At 40.0% G+C, this 17,449-nt stretch overlaps 1 protein-coding gene and 1 pseudogene across 3 annotated transcripts in view; one reads left to right on the top strand and one right to left on the bottom strand.

The window, feature by feature from the left end:
• Nucleotides 1–3,527: 3,527 nt before the first annotated feature.
• LOC131752364 (large ribosomal subunit protein uL14 pseudogene) lies at nt 3,528–3,970 on the bottom strand (annotated as a pseudogene).
• A 10,378-nt stretch (nt 3,971–14,348) lies between these two features.
• Nucleotides 14,349–17,449, top strand: part of SV2B (synaptic vesicle glycoprotein 2B) — a 218,317-nt gene continuing 215,216 nt past the window's right edge. The window contains exon 1 of one of the 3 annotated variants that reach the window (XM_067029562.1): nt 14,349–14,452. The gene's annotated coding sequence lies outside the window, so the exon portion shown is untranslated. The remainder of the gene's footprint in view (nt 14,453–17,449) is intronic. The other 2 variants (XM_067029569.1, XM_067029566.1) reach the window with 2 other exon arrangements.

Genomic DNA, 17,449 nt, shown 5'->3' with positions numbered 1-17,449 from the left:
GGGTTTCAGAGACATTCAGCTGGGCTCAGACCCCAACTGCCTCCTTCACTGCTTCATCACCCTGGACAGAGCCTCAGTCACTTCATTTAGAACATGGGGAAAACAGTATCTGCCTTCAAGTTTGTGAGACCAAATGGAGACTCTACAGGGAAATGCTTTTTAAAGGTTCTGGTCATCAAATTTTAAATTAGATTAAATTAAATTTGTTGGGTCCCCTAATATTTTTTCAAAGCAGAGACATGATACCTGGCCGATCATTTTATTTTATTATTTTTTAAATTTTTGGCCGTGCTGCGTGGCATGTAGGGTCTTAGTTCCCCCACCAGGGGTAGAACCCATGCCCCTTGTAGCAGAAGCGTGGAGTCTTAACCACTGGGCCACCAGGGAAGTCCCCTAGCTGACCATTTTAGACCCTGGGGACTCATCAAGGAGCACGGCTGTGCCTGCTCTGCACCTGCCCCTCCATGTTTGTTGTTTTTTTTTTTTTTTTGCGGTACTTGGGCCTCTCACTGTTGCGGCCTCTCCCGCTGCGGAGCACAGGCTCCGGACGTGCAGGCTCAGCGGCCATGGCTCACGTGCCCAGCCGCTCCGCAGCATGTGGGATCCTCCTGGACGGGGGCACGAACCCGTGTCCTCTGCATTGGCAGGCGGACCCCCAACCACTGCGCCGCCAGGGAAGCCCTCTCTCCATGGTTTTTTCACTCAGTAGCATTTCCCTAAGTTTCTTGACTAGTCAGCTGGGCTCTGAGGTAGTGCAGATTCTGTGAAGACCAAGCTCCCCTCTGGGTGGATGGCTTTGTGGAGACCTTGAGGAAAGGTTAGCAGCTGTGACAAGTAAACAGAAAATACATGCTGGGTTCTTCAGGTCACTTTTCATCCCTGATCATTAAACTACAGCATGCACAGGAAAATTATGAATCTGAATATTAAATGTGAGGAACTGACAGTGGCTTCTTTGATGAGTAATTCTCAATCTGATTCTCAGTGTCACGGAACTTACTGGTAAGCCCTCATTGCTTGATTGATGAGGTTTTTGCCAATGCTTTCTTTTTTTAAATCTTTGACATTTTTAGCTTCCTTACAACCCAGGGGCTTCAGGCACAGGCAGTTCTACTCTCTTCTAGAAAAATGGACCTCTTTCAATGAAATAAATTTGTTTCTGAAGGCTCATTTTGATGTTCTCTCTCTCTCTTTCTGTGGTCTCTAACCGAATGCAAGAAGGCTGCAGTGAGGTAGGCCCTCTATCTGCAAATCTGAAACTATGGGAAATGAGGTGTGCTCAGAAAATTGAATAGAAAAATTCATGCTAGGTGGGATTACCGATCTGTGGAATATACCATAAGATTGTTTGTAAACATTTAAGCAAACAGTTGGAGGACACCCCAAGCTCTACCTAAAGGGAAAAACACAGGCTCTACAGTTGGAAAGAATCCATTCCAAATCTTGGCTCCATAATTTACTACTTGTGTAATCTTGGGCAACTTTCTTAAATTCTTTAAATCTTAGTTTCCTTATTTTCAGATTTTGTGTGCAAATGAATAGAGCAGAGAATTTATTATAACAGTTAAATGAGGTATTGTATCCAAATCCTCTTGGATAGTGTTCATACATCACAGGCACTGAACACAAGGTTATTATTAACATGGCCCTCTTCATTATCAAGGTTGTTAGGGCATGGTTTCAAAGAGGTAGGACAAATGGATGTCACTGCTATTTTGAAAAAGAATTGTCAACATTTATAGGAGCACTTGTCTAACTGCTGTTCTATATGTATTAACTCAACACTGTGACGTACGTACTATTCTCATCTCTATTTTATAGATTAGGAAATGAAAACACAAACACAAAATCACACAGCTAAACGGTGGTGGAAACGGGATGCCACCTTAGGGGGTCTAGATCTGAATCTAGAACTTGTGCACTGAGCCACTGACTGTGTCAGCCTCCTTTCAGGGCATAAATCCAGTCAACTTGGTTCACTATATTAAGAAAGAAAAGGGAAATGGTAAATCTAGAGAGCAGGGCAGAATAAAGCGATTCATACTGCTGAAGAAAAGGAGGCACAGAAGCCAATCAAACATTTTCACTTTGGCTTAGTGTTTTATCAGAAATATGCATAGAATTTTTCATTCTCCATAGTTAGCACTGAGTATAATAAAATACCATATAAATAATATAATAAATATAATATGTGTGTATATAATATTTTAAATATTATTTGCACTTCTTTTATTCAATGTTCTAGGAAGATAGACTATGTTTGTCGGCTTTGAGTAATCTTATTTCCTTCTCTGTTTCTTTGCTATATATATATATAGCACGTATATATATTAGTCAAAAGACTTGGGTGCAAATCCAGGCTCTACCATTACTAGTTGAATGACCATAGGCAAGTTATTTAAATAACTTGGGGCTTGATTTCCTCATTCATAAGAAAAGGATGACAAGAATGTTTCAAGATCTTGCAAGGTTCACATGAGGTAACTGTGAAAGTGCTTTGTAAAACCACTTGCTGGTTATTATATAATGGCTGGCAGGAGTAGTGTCTTTCTCATCTGTATACTCCTCATCTCCCAGCAGTACCTTGTGCTCAGGAGACAATTTTATAGATATTTGCTAAATGATTGAATAGGGGGAAAAGGAAGCAGACAGCAAACATTTTATGTCATATATAATGTGACGTAAATTTTTTTTTTTTTTTTTTTGCTGCACCACACATTGTGAGGAATCCTGGTTCTCTGATCAGGGATCCAACCCTCACCCCTTGCAGTGGAAGCATGGAGTCTTAACCAATGGACTGCCAGGGAAGTCCCCCTTTGCCATATATTTATTGCAGGTGTTCTTTGTGCCAGGCATTGTGCTGCAGGAGTGTCCTCAGGTGTGCTTGAACTCCAGAAGCATAGGCTTAGAGCATAGATAAGTTGTAGTACTACTTCAATCTGCATTCAAGGAGGATCTACCTTCTCCAGTATATTGACTTTCCTAGTTCCTTTGGAAGGTGGACTCTCGTTGAGATGCCATTAAACATCTGAATCTACATTTAAGCATCCTTGTTCTTATTGAATACACATCAAGAAACCATCCGATGACTTGTGTTCTGATTCATGTGTTTTACAGGCTTGAATATTCTGGTCAGTGTGGTAGTTATGTTACTCATTATAAATTAATAAACTGACATTCTGAGTTACTCACTAGTCTCTGCAAATTGTGTTAATTTGAGATCACTTCTGAGAAATGATGATATTCTTTCTGATTTTTTTTTTTTTTTCTTTTTTGCGGTACGTGGGCCTCTCACTGTTGTGGCCTCTCCCGTTGCAGAGCACAGGCTCCGGACGCGCAGGCTCAGCGGCCATGGCTCACGGGCCTAGCTGCTCCGCGGCATGTGGGATCCTCCCGGACCGGGGCACGAACCCGTGTGCCCTGCATCGGCAGGTGGACTCTCAACCACTGCACCACCAGGGAAGCCCTTTCTGATTCTTTTTTTTTTTTTTTTGGAGCAAATAATTTTTATTATTTTTTTCTTTTACAAATGCACCAAAGAATCATGCAATGCTGCCAGCATTGGATGCAATCCTGGGCCACAAGTCTGCACATTCCTTTGCAACTGGTCCTGTGATGGCAGAATCTTTCATCTCACCTTTATTGTTTACTATGACCCCTGCATTATCTTCAAAATAAAGAAACACACCGTCTTTTCTCCGGTATCACTTTCCTTGTCGAATTACCACTGCTGGATGTACCTTCTTTCTGAGCTCTGGTTTGCCTTTCTTGACTGTGGCCATCACCATGTCACTCACACCAGCAGCAGGAAGTCTATTCAGTTGTCCCTTGATCCCCTTCACAGAGATGACATACAGATTTTTGGCTCCTGTGTTGTCAGCACAGTTGATCACGGCTCCAACCGGAAGACCCAAGGAAATCCGGAATTTCGCACCAGAGGACCCACCACGTCCTCGCTTCGACATCTTGAACGCCCTCTTTCTGATTCTTGATGTACAAATTACTTGCCTAAGGAATAGCCTCTGGAATTTGATGAGTTTACCAAAATAATGTTACCTTTTGAGTTCTCCTGGCGCCTGGTTGGTTTGCATGGATTTTCTTTGAAAATACAGTATAATCAAATTTCCAGACAAGTCACAGTTCCTACAATGGGTAAAGAAAAATAAAGAACCAATACTGTTCTTATGGGCTTCCCTGGTGGCGCAGTGGTTGAGAGTCCACCTGCTGATGCAGGGGACGCAGGTTCGTGCCCCGGTCCGGGCGGATCCCACATGCCGCTGAGTGGCTAGGCCCGTGAGCCATGGCCGCTGAGCCTGCACGTCCGGAGCCTGTGCTCTGCAATGGGAGAGGCTGCAACAGTGAGAGGCCCGCGTACCGCAAGAAAAAAAAAACAAAAAAAACAAAAAACAAAAAAAAGAACCAATATTGTTCTTAGATTTGAAAATATTAGCAATAGTGGTAATAGTCTCATTGGACATTTTGAGATTCATTCACAAGGCTTTGAGATTCACCCATGCTGATGTACTTAGCTCTGATTCATTTTATTTTCTCTGCTGTACATATTCATATAGCAGAATGAACTTATGAATATACCACACTTTTTCATGTATCTATTCTATTGTTAGTAGATACTCTGTTGCTTTCAGTTGACTTGCTTTTATAAATCATGCTGCTTGAACACTCTTGTTCATGTCTCTCAGGGCACGTGTGCATGCAAAGGTTTCTTTAAAAAAATCTAGGTTTGAAACTGCTGTGCCAGATTGGATACAAGTATTCAAATTTACTAGGTTATTTTCAAGTGTTTATACCATTCTTAGCGGATTTTGAGGCCAAAAATGAATCAATAAATGCTACAATTCATAGTAAGTTTGTAAACATGAAGAGTTTACAAAAGAAACTTTTGAACAGGTTTTCAGGCAAAAATGATGGAAAGCTCTGTAATTTAGGACAAAAAGAATCTGTATTTTATTGATTTTGTACAAGTAAAACAAGATGGTTTCAAAAACCATCTTGAACATCTGAGAGTTGAATTACAATGAATTGTTGATTCATTTGCCTCTAGTCTAGATGGTCTGTTAAGAAATTTTCCCACAGCGACATAAAACTACTGAAGCTTTCATATCATTTTCTTGCAAAGCACAAGACCTCTTGTAAACCAAGTTTTCTTCCCCCCCCAAAAAAAATCACAAAAATAAGCTTTTCTTATGAAATTGATAAATTTTATCACAGGGATCAAAACTATAGAGGAACCATTCAGAGGAATACTCTACAAATAAAAAGACGCACAAGTACACTATTGCTAAAGAGCTTGAAAACCATCCTGAGAGTTAACGACAAGCATGATGTTCTGCAGGACCCAGAAAGGGATGTTGACAGGCTGAGTGTGTTATGACAATGTTGGATGCCGAATAATATCAACAGTGTACAATGTGGAAGAACCATTGCCACTGCCTGGAAATTGTGGGAGACACCTGACTTTACACATGGATATAGCCATGGAGGGGTTGTCTTAGTTTCCTGGAGCCATTGCAAAAAATTACAACCACCTGTTCTGGAAACCAGAAGTCCAAAATTGGCTTTACTGGGCTGAAATCAAGGTTTGGCAGGGTCATACTCCCTCCAGAGGTATTAGGGGAGGTCTATTTCTTGGCTCTCCCAGCTTGTGGTGGCTGGTCTGTGACTTAAAACCATTGATGTTTTTGCATCATTTTCAAGCAACTCATGCTTTCTTTGGCCTGTAACTGCATCACTCCAATCTCTGCTGCTGTCCTGCGATGGAGCTGGTGTACCAATTTAAGAATATGTGGATTAGGACCTACTGAATGTGGAGGCACAAACCACCCACAAGCACCCCAGCTCCCACTTTCGGGAAGTGAAACCCACATCTACATCAAGAAAGTAGAGTCACAAGATGTATTACAGATCTCAGAAGCAAGGGGATGCAATGAGCCAGGGGGAGAGCAGCCCATCCCTAGTCCTGAGAAAGCAGGAGGTAGAGAGCGGGGTAGCAAGGACCTATTACCTATAAGGTGGTTGGGGTGGAGGTCACTAACTTTTCTGGTGTTTACCTCTAAGTGGGAAAAGTAAAATGGGAATTTGTGGCGGGAATCCTAAACTCAAGTCCTTACCTAAATGTCCATAATCTAGGTGTGCACGGTGTTATCATATTGTAAAATGCCTAGGCAACAACTCAGAAAAACAAATCATATGTCCTCACATAGCCTTTTCTTCTGTGTGTGGTCAACTTTATGTCTGCCTTCCTCTTATAAGATTACATGCTATGGAGTTTAGGACCCAAGTGGACTACCCAGAATAATCGCCTCATCTCAAGATCCTTAATTTAATCACATCTCAAAAACATTACCAGGTAACATTCACAGTTTGCAGGGATTAGGGCCTGTTATCTTCGGGGGCAACCCTGCAGCCCACTCCAGGAGCAGAGCAGGAGTTACCAAGATGTATGTGTGAAGAACTGCATGATGACTTTTTATTTTGTTTATCACTGAAATTTCATGTTGCAAGAATAAAGATTTTTAAAAATTTAATCAATAACACTTTGTGGGCATAATGTAGACTTAAATAGGGTTATTGGGAAAATACTGATGGAGCACCAGCTAATTTACAATGAGAAAGAGCTTTGTCACATGAATCAAAGAGGTGGCTCTTGTGTGTCAAACAACAAAATGCTTTCTCACAAAGAATAGTTGTACTTTAACTCTTAATCTTCACTTGGCATTGAAGGAAGTATTGAAGATTGTGCATAAGGACAAATCGGGGTCTCTGTGTGCACATCTTTTCATGCTGACAGGAGAAACACATAGTTAGGGTGACACTGCTCTCCTCCAGTGAGGGCACTACTCTGGAATGTGGGAATGGTACATTTTTGTCTTTGAAACAGGGAATGAAATTAAAATAATTTTTTTCATAATGCCATTTACACATAAGTTCATAAATCTCAGTATCTTGAATAGTGAAAACTAGAGGTCTAAACTCTCACATTATAGGCAAAATATTTTTATGATGAACACTCAGGACGAGATAGCAGGATTTCTTAAGCTGAACTGTGGTGTGAAGAGTTTGATTGCTGGGAGTTTGTTTACCAATAGTTAATGGTTTTCTTCTCTTGTTAGAGAAACACATGAAGAAAAACACAATATAATGTTGGAGATACACACACACACACACACACACACACACACACACACACACACATATCCATATCCACATTTGGGCACTGCAGCAGACCATGAAACAATACTTTCTAGAGCTATGGTCAATAAAGGAGTGAAAAAGTCATCTTCCAAGCAGAAATATTTACCCTTTGGCTTTCGATTGTGATTGCTGGTCAACATAGTGTTCAACAGGGCAGTGAAAGTAGTATTCAGTGAGAAACCACTTCATGTTCTGATAAAAATTTAATTTAATTTTTAATTTAAAAAAACCATTTTATGAAGCTATGATTGACACATAAAAAGCTGTATATATTTAAGGTATACAAATCAGTGAGTTTGAAGATAAGCATACACCTGTGAAACCATCATTTCTATTAAGGCCATAAATATCCATTACCACCCAAAGGGGAAACCACTTCATTTTCTATTTGATTTTCCAAACTTGTATAAAAGAGGTGTCCGATATTTACTGCCATTCCTGACCACCTGAACTCTGGGCTCGATAACTCTGTGTTTAGTAAAAATACAGAGCAAGGTAAACCATATGAGGAGGAAAGACAAGATGTATAATCTGACCTGTGGCCCAAACTATAGGACACTGAGCCAGATGGAGGGACGTTGGTGAAAGATTGCAAAGGGTGTCATTTCTATAGCTGATGAAATGTTTCTATTCATGTTAATTTAAAATACTTTATTTTTTAGAGTTGCTATATGATCCAGCAATCCCACTCCTGGGTATATAGTGGACTAAACTATAATTAAAAAAGATACATGCACTCCTATGTTCATAGCAGCAGTATTTACAATAGCCAAGACATGGAAACAACCTAAATGTCTATCGACAGATGAATGGATAAAGAAGATGTGGTACCTATATACCATGGAATACTACTCAGCCATAAAAAAGAATGGAATAATGCCATTTGCAGCAACATGGATGGAGCTAGAGATTATCATACTAAGTGAAGTAAGTCAGAAAGAGAAAGACAAATACCATATGATATCCCTTATATGTGGAATCTAAAATATGACACAAATGAACCTACTTATGAAACAGAAACAGATTCACAGACATCGAGAATAGACTTGTGGTTGCCAAGGGGGAGGGTGGTGGGGGAATGAAGTGGGAGTTTTGGGTTAGCAGATGCAAACTATTATATGTAGAATGGATAGACAATAGGGTCCGACTATATAGCTCAGGGAACTATATTCAGTATCCTGTGATAAACCATAATGGAAAAGAGTATGTAAAAGAATATGTATATATGTATAACTGAATCACTTTGCTATGTAGCAGAAACTACCACAACATGGTAAATCAACTATACTTCAATAAAGAAACATAAAAATAAAAAAATTATTTTTATGTTTTCAGCATATCAAATTTATCATTTATAATATAATATTGTTAGTATTTATGAATAAATTTTTTATCATTTATTTTTGTCTACCAATACTATTCTCTATCAATTATTCTTGTTATTGATACAATGTTAATACTCTTAATTTTAGTAATATTTTAATTTTAATAAAAGTTAATACTGATTTTACTTGCTTTACCTAAAACCAGTGGTCCATATTTGTGCTGAGTGAGCATTAAGCTCTCTGCACACGGAAAAATTTGAGAAACACTTCCCCATCTAGTCCTACTCCTAGCTAGGCACTGGAAGAAAACGATGAACAAAACATGCTATTCCTGATATTAAGGACTCGAAATCTAACTGGTAATTTATATGCATAAATTACCAGAATAATGAGGCAATGTATGATTTCTATTATACAAAGAAATTTGTATTTGCCAAGTGTCAGGACTAAAGCCAGGAGAGAGTTTTCTTGACTATATCACTGTATCAGTAGTCTTTAAAAAATTTAACCTTTAATGGTTAGTGTGAAGAATTTTAAACAGTACCAAAAAGAAGAGTATAGTCTGGTGAGCCACCATTTGCTCACTACACAAATTCAGTAATGATTAAATCCATGGCCATTCCTATTTGATATACATTGCCAACCACTTCGTCCCACCCTACTCCCTGGATTGTTTTGAAGCAAATCCAAGACATATTGTTTCATCTATAAATATTATCTATTAAAAAGATATATATAAAGGTAATATAAAGGTAATATCAATATTACCTTTAAAAAGATACTCTGATAAAGATACATATCTTTAAAAGATATGAGCTCTTTAAAAAATATAACCTACAATATCATTAAATTTCATAAAAGTTACTTACTTTCTAATCTTTGATCAGTGTTCCAAATTTCCCCGATTGTCTTATAAACATGTGTGCATGCACATGAGCTCATGTGTTCTGCATGCTTCTGCATGGGTGTGCATGTGCATGTGTGTGTTTATACTTGGTTGGTTGGAAATAGTATGCAAACAATCCATATATTATATTGATTGATTTATCTCTTAAGTGTTTTTTTAAAATTTATGGTTTCCCTTTTCCTTTCCCTTTTTTTTTCTTTTGTGTGACCATTAAGAAAAAAAAATTATGTTGTCAAATTGATCCATTCTTGCCTTACTGGATTCTGTGTTATAATTAGGGAAGATTTCCCCAGTCTCACATTAGATACATTCACACACGTTTTCTTCTGCATGTTTTCATACTTTATATTTAAACCTCTGACCCATTTGGAATTTATTCTAGCATAAAGTGTGAAGAATGGATCTAATTTTGTATTTTTCCAGATGACTGTCCAAATTTCCCAGCACCATTTATAAAATGTCCACTCCCACAATTCTCTTTTTAATTTTCTCACCTGGTCAAGGGAGAGTAGTAGTGCGAGAGAGATGGACAAATATTATTCAGACATTATAACAAATAAAGCAATCCATGTGTACAGATGCAGAAAAATGTCTTTCATATATTAGTAAATTTAAAAAAGATATAGAGGTGAATACATTATGAATCAGGGACTTCCCTGGTAGTCCAGTGTGTAAGACTCCACGCTCCCATTGCAGGGGCCCTGGGTTCGATCCCTGGTCGGGGAACTAGATCCCTCATGCATGCTGCAACTAAGAAGTCCGCATGCTGCAACTAAGAAAAAGTCCTAACTCTGCAACGAAGATCCCGCATGCTGCAACTAAGACCCGGCGCAGCCAAAATAAATAAATAAATATTTTAAAAACCATTATGAATCAACTTTTGTTTAAAAATTATATATATATGAAAATATCTGGAAGGATATTCTTCAAACTGTCAGTAATGGTTAAGTGGTTACCTCTAGATGTGAGATAGAGGGGATTGAGTTTTAATTTTTATCTTTGTATACTTTAGTATTTATTTATTTATTTTTACAATGAGCACATATTATATTGGCTCAAAAAATTGAAATCTGGGGACTTCTCTGGTGGTCCAGTGGTTAAGACTGCACTTCCAATGCAGGGGTTGCAGGTTCGATCCCTAGTTGGGGAACTAAGATCCCACATCCCACATGCTGCACAGGGTGGCCAAAAAAAAAAAAAGTTGAAGTTTAAAAAAATTGAAATCTGAAATAATAGGTCATTAACATATCATGAACTGCATTCAACAAACATTTATTGAGTTCCACTGTATGCTAGGTTTGCTTGTATGCTCTGTGTATGTTTCTCAACGCTGCACTTTCAAATCATCCACCTTCTCTGTTTCTCAGTTTCCTACTCTCTGAAAAAAGAAAGCGTCAGAATGTACTTAGAATGGACAGTTAGGAGACCTGGATTCTTGTCCTCACCCCTCTGGGCTAGCTTGTGAATTGGGTTAGTGTATGGCTTCTCTGACTCTCAGCTTCTGCACCTGTTAAATGGGGGTTTGGATCAGCTCCTCTCTGCATTGTGCTGTCCCTCTCTGGAATTCTGCAGTCTGACAATATTTCCATGTACTCTACATTCACCATGTGACCAGTCCCATTCTAGCCAGGCTGGCCAATTCCATCAGTCCCTGACAATCCAGCCTGACTGGAAAATAGGATTCAGTGAACATTTACTCTGTCTGGTTATACACATTCTGCAGACCAGGATAGTGATTTATTCAATTTATATTTAATTATTATCATAGTTGGCAAATGGCAGGAAAATTTTGAGGAGGGGAATTATAAAGGGATTACATAAGCCCCCTGAGTAATAAGGTTTTTTTTTTCTTGGATAGTGAAGTTATTCTGTTTCTTTCAATAGCTTTTTTTGGATAATAAGTTTTTAATATAGCCTTTTTTTTAGTTTTATGAGTACAGTGTGATTATGTTATAAATGCATTCAACTTAAGCAAATGCAGCTAAATGCATGTGATTTTAGTGCTTATTTTGTATACAGAATGGACTTTATATGCAAGTTGACTTCCTCATCTGGTACTTAGCTGAAGAAATAGCTATCTAGGCAAGTCCCCTCTTGTTGGACATTAAGATGACTTCCAGTGTTTTGCTGTTGCAAATAATGTTACAATGACCTGCCTTGTGAAATCTCTCTGAATGCCTCTGAATTGAAAACAGACTCTTAAAAGAATGTCAAGCAATCACAAAATAAGTACTGTGAACATTATTGTCTGGGTTTTGCCCTAGCTTTCCAAGATTATCAGCAGACCATAAAGCAGCTGAGGCCTCAGCTGCATAGCAGATGGGCAAAGCCCACAGGAGCTGAATGTGGACTTAATACACTGGGTGGAGGAAGAAAGGCAGACACAGGAGCTTAAGGTTGCCATGGAAACATCCTTCCTGGCTAAATATACATCTTGGTGTCTGACCCATGTCTCAGAGTCTATGATGACCTGTATATGTGGACCCACTTTGAGCTCAGCAGTTTCCGAGGAGATGCTGCAGTCCCCAGCAGCCTTTGCCCTCTCCCGTATGACTCAGGAAGACCAGGTGGAGTTGTCCTCACACATGAACAGAAAAGCCATGAAATATTAATGATTTGTTACTGACTCTGTGGCAAACACTTGGAGAACATCACCTTCCAAATCAAGCTTTTCATCATGCATAAGAGTGCCCCGAAGTCACACTTATCATTATCCTTTTGGTTACAGGGTGGGAGGCCTAGGAGCACAGACCAGAGGAAGATGCCAACCTGGGAGGATCATAGTCCCTTTTCTCAATGTTTTTATTGCTGAACAAGTTCAATCAGTGCCAAAGAAGAGGAGCGTGTTACTCATCAAACAACTCAAGACTTGGAGAAGCCCAATGGGTCACTGATTTTTCCACACACAAATGTTAGGAAAAGGGAGGTGGTAGAATTTTAACATATTTTATCTTTGTTTACACACACTCATTACAGTAAATTTGGAGAGTGTAGAAAGATATTAAAATTATTCAGTAAAAAGTTTTTCCCATTTCCACTCCACAGTGGGGTGGAAGGTTCACAGCGTTTCCATATATCCTCTGCCCCCTCAACATGCATAGCCTCCCCATCATCAACATCCCCCACCAGAGTGGTACATTTGTTACAGTCAATAATATACACTGACACGTCACTATAACCCAAAGTCTAGTTTACCTTAGGGTTTACTCTTGGTGTTGTATATTCTATGGGTTTGGACAAATGTATAAAGACATGCGTCTACAGTACATCTATCATGCAGATTAGTTTCACTGCCTTAAAAATCCTCTGTGCTTTGTCTACTCAACCCTTAATCTTAATTTACATGTGTCTTTATATTTAAAGTGGGTTTCTTGTAGACAACATATAGTTAAATCTTTTTTATTTTGGCCACAGTACGTGGCTTGCGGGATCTTAGCTCCCTGACCAGGGATCGAACCTGGCCCCTGGCAGTGGAAGTACAGAGTCTTAACCACTGAACTGCCAGAGAATTCCCTTAAGTCTTGTTTTTTGATCCATTCTGTCAAAGTCTATCTTTTAATTGGTGTGTTTACACCATTGACATTTAAATTGATTATTCATATAGTTGGATTAATATCAACCATATTTGTTTCTATCTTCTATTCCTTGCCCTTGTTCTTTATTCCTATTTTTGTCTTCCACTCTTTTTCTGTTATTTGTGGTTTTAACTGAGCACTTTATATGATTCCATTTTCTCTCCTTTCTTAGCATATCAATTATATTTCTTCATTTTTTTTTTTTTTTTTTTTTTTTTTTTTAGTGGTTGCCCTGGATAGAATTTGCAATGTACATTTACAGATAATGCAAGTCTACTTTCAAATAACACTATATTGCTTTGCAGGTAGTGCAAGAACCTTATAAAAGCAAAATATTCCTAATTCCTTCCTCCTGTCCCTTGCTTGTATCTTATACTACTGCTGTCATTTATCTCACTCATACAGAAGCATATGGAAGTGTATATGCTTATATATACAATTGCATATGCTTATATTTTATGTATAATAAACATACATAATCAAGTACATTGTTGCTATTGTTATTTGTAACAAACTATTATCTGTGAAATCAGTTAAGAATAAGAAAAGTAAAAGTTTTTATTTACCTGCATGTATTACTTCTCTAACGCTCTTCCTTTCTTTATGTGGATCTGACTTTCTGACCCATATCGATTTCCTTCTGTTGGAGGAGGTCATCCAGAGGATGTGACCACTGGATGATATGTGAACAGGAACAGGGAAATGGGAGGCTCTTCACCCCACCCCTGTCCTTGGCATGTACTCTCTGCCCACCGTTCCCACAGAGGGAGCCATTTTCAAGGATGTAGCTTTGAGAGTGATCTGTTGCTGAGACCATCTGGACAGTATGTGTGACCGAACCCTGTTCAGGCTTCTATATAAACTTTAAGATTCTGGCGGGAAGGTGTGGAGAAGGACTTCTCTTGCGGTGCCCAAGACAAGCCTCAGACAAACCTCGAGATAACTTTTTACCAAGTTAGGTCGCGTGGAGCCCTACTTGATCCCTAGGTAGCCTCAGAGGGGAAGGTTCTTTTTCCATTCAAGTTCGTGCAGCCAAAACCGAAACCAAAGCTGAGATGGAAGCAAGGCAACCTTTATTCGATGGCCGGAGGGTGGAGAAGCAGGAACTTAGTTCGCAAATCAACTTCTCGCCCAAGGGGATGATTCAGGTAAGATCAATGAGGGGGAGGCACCTGCATTGTTTTTCCGGGAATAGGCGGGATTCTTCCTGGAACCGGGCAGCCACCTCCTTTCTGCCCTTGTATGGTTGTTGGCGTCTGGTGGGAAGCGGTGTCGAACCATTCCGGTGCGGATGGCTGAGATCCTAGTATTATAATGAGATGGTAATGAGCTGCAAGGCGGCTTTGTTCCGCTTGTGAAGCTGAACCAGCTTGCCGCAGTTTTCCTGTGATGGACTCTTTGTTCCTGCGCTCTGAACACAGCTAGAGGATATGGTTAGTTGTGGTTTTCTGCCAGTTTACCTGGAGGGAGGGGCCGGGGTATGGTTCTGGGGCCACAGCCTTGGTACCAAGTTCCCGTGCTTGTTAAACCTACCACCTACCAGGCTGGAGTGTCTGCCTCTTCCTTCCGTCTCTCGTTGCCCTCTGTGTCCGGGGGAGGGCCCCTTTCAGATTTCACCCGGAAGTTCCAGGTTGTTGGTTTTGAACCAACACCTTCATTCTGAAGAAACTTCTTTTAACATTTCAAAGCAAGACTGCTGGCAACACATTCTCTCAATTTTTTGTTTGCCTTAGAAAGTATTTTTAGTAATTCCCTGGTGGTCCAGTGGTTTAGGACAACGAGAGCTCTCACTGTTGAGAACCCAGGTTTGATCCTTGGTCGGGGAACTAAGGTCCCACAAGCCGTGCGGTGTGGCCAAAAAACAAAAGAAAAGAAAAAGGTATTCTTCACTTTTGAAGGATAACTTCTTAGAATACAGAATCCTAGGTTGGCATTCATTTTTTTCTCTCAACACTTCAAATATTTCACTCCATGCTCTTCTTGCTTGCATCATGGTTTCTGAGGAAAAGGTGGAGTTAATTTTATCTTTGCTCCTCTAGAGGGAAGGCATTTTTTCTCTCTGGCTCCTTTTAAGATTTTTATCTTTGATTTTGTTCAGCCGTAATATTATATGCCTAATAACCGCCTCCCCGCCAGCTGTTATCCTGTCTGTTCTCTAAGCTTCCTGTATCTGCTATTTGGTAGCTGTCATTAATTTAGGGAAATTCTCAGTCATTACGGTACCAAGTCCAGGTTCGCTCTGCTCGCTGCCCAACAGGCCAATATATTGGGGGATGAGTTGGAGCAAGGAATGATGCCTTATTCAGAAAGCCAGCAGGCCGAGAAGGTGGCAGATGAGTGTCTCAACGAACCGTCTTCCCCCAGTCAGAATTCGGGCTCCTTTTATACAGAGGAAGGGGAGGGGGAGAGGCCCACCACAATGTGGCCCATTGGTGGGAGCAGGACCGCTAACAGCCAATCCCGAACGGTCAGCGCTAAAGGCCATGCGCACCCGCCCCACCCCTATTACAATCAGTGCTTTGAATATTTCTTCTGTTCCTTTCTCGCTTCTCTTCTTGGTATTCCCATTACTTGGATGTTATACCTTTTGTAGTTGTCCCACAGTTCTTGGATCTTCTGTTCCGTTTTTTGTCTTTTTTCTCTTTGCCTTTCAGTTTTGGAAGTCTCTATCATTACTCTCAGAGATTCCTTCCTCAGCCCTGTCCAGTCTACTAGTGAGCCTATCAAAGGCATTCTTTATTTTTATTACAGTGTTCTTGATTTCTAGCCTTTCTTTTTGATTCTTTCTTAGAATTTCCATCTCTCTGCTTACATGATCCATTTGTCTTGCACATTGTCTACTTTTTTCCATTAGAGCCCTTATCATGTTAATCATAACTGTTTTAAATTCAATATCTGCTAATTTCAACATCCCTGCAATGTATGAGTGTGGTTCTGCTTCTTGCTCTGTCTCTTCAAACTGCTTTTTGCCTTTGAGTGTGCCTTGTAATTTTTTGTTGAAAGCTGGACATGATATACTGGGTAGAAGGAACGGCAGTAAAGAGACCTTTGGTGATGTGGTGGTGAGGTATAGGGGGAGGGGAGGTGTTCTGTGGTCCTGTGATTAGGTCTCAGGCTTTCTGTGAAGCTGAGCTCCTTGGCTGTGAACTTCGCAAGTGCCTCTCAGTCCCAGCCCCCTTAAGTGGGGGTGGGGGGCTTAGGAGGGACTGGAGGGCGCTAGAATTGGGTGTTTCCCTTCCCCTGCGCTAGTTAGGCTCTGACAAAAACCCAATAGGTTCGCATATGGCTAAGTAGTTTCTCTTGAGGGCAGGCCTTTTTAAGAAGAATAGAATGCTCTGGCATTTTTCAAAACAGCCACCTTCCCCCTCCCCCTACAGGAAGCATGAGTGGATTTTTCTCCGATCTTCACTGTGAGAACCTGGTCAAGTCTCTGGAGGCAAAACTCACAACAATGTGGGGACCCCCTAAGGCTGGGTCCCCCTGGAGTTTTTATCTCACAGACGGGTCCACGCTGAGCCACCAGCAATTCATCAATTATAGTTCGGGTTTTCCAGCCCCAGCACTGGTTCCTGTGGAGGTTTCTACTCAAGCGTTTCTGCTTCAGTAAATTGTGATTCTCTGTATCTGCATGTCTCTCCAATGTTGGGAGCAGCAATTTGTCCTGTGACCTCACTTCTTTTATGAATCTAAGAAGAGTTGTTAACTTTTCAGTTTGTTCAGCTTTTCACCTGTTAGAATGGAGTGGTGACTTCCAGACACCTTTTACGCTGGACCAGAAACTGGAAGTCTCAGAAATGTATTTTTAAAGTGTCTGTAGACATCCTTACAAGATGTGAACATTGTTAACAATCTTGATGCACTTCCATATATATGCATAGATACATATTGTGTGTGCATATCATTTCTACATACATATACAATATATACTACTGCTTTCACAGAATTTTACTGAAGTTTGTACAGCTTTGTATTTAGATTTCCTACTTCATTCCCATTTGTATTTTTCTATGTCATTAAATAATCTTGTTAACAGGAGTTAACATTCAATTATCTAGGTGTAAGTAAAAGATGAGGCATGGTAGAAAACTCATCTGTGACATCAAGGAAAGTTGGCTATGAAAAAAGGGTCAATTATCCATGAAATTTTAAGATGACATAAAATCATTTTAGTTCAGTTAAATAGCACATATTGAATACTCCGGCCCTGTCATCTGCATTGAGGATACAGACATGAAGAGAACATAGAGTTTGGCTTGAGGGACATATACCTAGTTAAGGAGAAGACTGAAAAAGAGAGAATGATAATAAACTTGGTAAGTGCCTGGGTATACATGTGTATACATGGTATCCAGATGGACAGGGTATTTGGGGATGAAAGGACAAGCACTTCACCCAGCTTGGGTGGCTTCCTTAAGTTGGGAACACATGAC

The sequence above is a fragment of the Kogia breviceps genome, chromosome 3, assembly GCF_026419965.1.
Source record: "Kogia breviceps isolate mKogBre1 chromosome 3, mKogBre1 haplotype 1, whole genome shotgun sequence".
NCBI classification, from domain to species: domain Eukaryota; kingdom Metazoa; phylum Chordata; class Mammalia; order Artiodactyla; family Physeteridae; genus Kogia; species Kogia breviceps.
Note: the sequence above shows the minus strand (reverse complement) of the source record. Positions and strands in the feature narration are given on the sequence as shown.